The sequence below is a fragment of the Suricata suricatta genome, chromosome 2 (assembly GCF_006229205.1).
Source record: "Suricata suricatta isolate VVHF042 chromosome 2, meerkat_22Aug2017_6uvM2_HiC, whole genome shotgun sequence".
NCBI classification, from domain to species: domain Eukaryota; kingdom Metazoa; phylum Chordata; class Mammalia; order Carnivora; family Herpestidae; genus Suricata; species Suricata suricatta.
The window spans coordinates 3,886,658-3,889,580 of record NC_043701.1 but is presented as its reverse complement, the minus strand read 5'-3'; the positions used below and the strand labels follow the sequence as shown (position 1 = coordinate 3,889,580).

Below are 2,923 nucleotides of genomic sequence, written 5' to 3'. Positions count from 1 at the left end.
GAAGATACAGAGGTTAGGAAAGTCATTCCCTGTGGTAGAGCAACAAATAAAATGCAAACAGATTCAAGCAATAGTTTGAGCCAGTTTGAGACATTTCATGTCTCTGTAATAAGTAGTTAGAAAGAACTACTTGGTGTTAGAAAGAACACAGTCCATCTGTCCATCCATTCACCTGCCCACCCATACCTCTGGTCAGTAAACTTTGTAAGGACCTGCTCTATGAAGGAGGTTTTGTGAGAGGTTTTAAAATACAGAACTTCATTTTTCTACCTCCCGATTCCAAGCTGGCAACAACATACTTCTGATTCTGCCCCTCCACTTAGCTGTAAAAATGCATTAATCAGAACTGCCTGCCATCTTCCTGAGCAAGACTTTTAATTGGACCCAATATGCTTCATTTCATCCAGAAGTTTTCTCAAGCATCTTCAAAGACGCTGAAGTACCCTTTCACATTCCAACTAGGAGTCAGCAAAATAGAAACACCTTCTCTCAAGACATGTCTCCAGCAGAACTTTTCCCATTTGTTCCCAAGGCCTTGGTTTTTCTCATCATTTCCAGTGTATATGAGCAAGACACAATACTTTCATACTTCCCCATGCAGCTGTAAGAAGCAGCAGAAGCGAGAAGACCTGCTAGCCAAGCCACTAGGCACCATGGCTTTCCTGCTTGACAGCCCAAAGCCAGCGTTACACATAATTCTGGTAGGACTAATCCCCTTCGTTGCTCCACCACTGGTCATGGTGATGACAGAGACTTATATCCCCTTACTAGCTTTTACTCAGATGGCTTATGGAGCCAATTTCCTTTCTTGGGAGGGATCAAATGGGGTTTTGCTCTGCCGGAAGACAGTACAGCCAAACCAGACTTCCTCAGTTTAGCTAGTAGTGCAGCTCCTCTTATGTTTTCATGGGTTGCTTTCCTTATTTCTGAAAGGCGCAATGAAGCTATAGTCACATAATAATAGGTTTGGGGGTAGCATTACACATTGAACTTTTTCTCTTGCCACATTATCCCAACTGGTTCAAAGCCCTTAAGAAAGTAGTCACTTCCATGTTGTCTGTGCTTTCGTTTATAATCACTTTACTAGTTAAAGATATTTACCCAGAGGAAGGACCCAAGAGGCCTGGTCAAGTAGAATAAATATAAAACCACTCTGTAGATGACATTGGCATGTTGGCTACAAGCTCTGTAAGGTTGTGTTTTGGTTTCACCTTTTTCTACTTCTGGTTAGCTTTTGTTCCCCATCAGTGGTTATTTATTCTTCACAGATATTTCTTCATTTCTAGAAATCTTTATTTCCTAGGAATTACTTGACAATAGTTTGAAAATCCCTAACAAATCATTTTCACTTTAGGTTCCAGTTTTCAGTCTATATAAATTATATATAACATTTTAATGTTTTACTTGTTTTGAAAAATATAAAATGAAAAAAATATATACAATGATAAAAATGAAAATCTCTTTTGCTAGAGCCGTATGATCATTGAAAAAAGACATGCATATTCTCCCAAAAGAGGAAAACTTTGTATCCATGAGTGTGGTTCCAGTGTGGAGTTGTCATTGCAATTGGCCCTTGCAATTGCATTTCCAAGCTCATTTAATATAGTATAATCTAGTTATATGAGCTAAAAGGATCTGTGGCTCTAAAAGTCAGTAGGGAGCAGTATAGCAAGGTGGAAGCCATATTCAAAGAAAAGCTGGACACATTGTCCAGTGTTTATCCAGTTTTTATGGACACAACCCCATCTTCAAACACTATCAGCTGGTCAAAAAAAATTAAAAATAAAGTCACTAGTATATATAAATTAGGAAAAGTCAAACTTGGGCCATTTTGATGTTCTTACAAGTAGGGTGATCTAGTTTTACACATTGACTCACAGAAGTTTTTTAAAAAACCAAAGCAACACTTCAGATTCTACCTTGAAGATTTGGTCTCTTGAGATTTAGTCTCCTAAAAAATGAAAAAACATTTTAAATGGCAGAAGACTATAAATCAGTAGGGGCACCTCAGTGACTCAGTTGATTAAGTGACTAAATTTCAGCTCAGATCATAATCTCATGGTTTGTGAGTTTGAGCCCCACATCAGACTCTGTGCTGTCAGTGCTGAACCTGCAAGTGATTCCCTCTCCCTCTTTCTTTGCCCCTCCCCTGCTTGCTTGCTCTCTTTCAAAAGAATTCAGTAAACCTAAGAATAAAACCTGATATATGTGAAAAAAATACAGAACTTCATTTAACACATACAACAATCATGCAAAGATACGGTTGTTTTACAGGTGAAACCTAGGCTCAGAGAGGTTAAGGCCTTGCCCAAATTCATTTGGCTGACAAATCATGTTAATGCCTGTTGTATTTATTTATTTTGATTTTTTAATGTTTATTTATTTTTGAGAGAGAGACAGAGACAGAGACAGAGTGCAAGTGGGGGAGGAGCAGAGAGAGAGGGAGACACAGAATCCGAAGCAGGCTCCAGGCTCTGAGCTGCCGGTGCAGAGCCCAATGTGGGGCTCGATCCCACAAACTGTGAGATCATGACTTGAGCCAAGATCAAGACTCAGACACTTAACTGATTGAGCCATCAATTTAGGCACCCCTAAAACTCCAGGCATTTTCACTAAGGCCAGTGGTCTTTACAAGGACCCGGACGTGGGGCCAGATGTCTACAAGGCTAACCCAGAGCATTCTTAGATGCAAATGGAGAACATCCTCCTCTCTCAGAGGATCAGTCACCAAGGCTGCATTCAGCACCTCATGAGGCCAAGGCTAGCGTTCCCAGCATTCCCAGTGCTCTTCCATGAACGGGGCTGTGGAAGTTCCCGGGCAGCGTTTCCTGGGGCGGCTGCATTGCTCACAGGCAGCTGCCGATGTGCTCAATCAGTTTGGTTCGCTGAGCTTTCTCGGGGCAGTTCAGCGCTCCAACCATTA

At 41.0% G+C, this 2,923-nt stretch overlaps 1 pseudogene; it reads left to right on the top strand.

Moving 5' to 3' along the window:
- The first annotated feature begins 287 nt into the window (after window positions 1-287).
- LOC115304518 lies at window positions 288-1,140 on the top strand (annotated as a pseudogene).
- The last annotated feature ends 1,783 nt before the right edge of the window (window positions 1,141-2,923 follow it).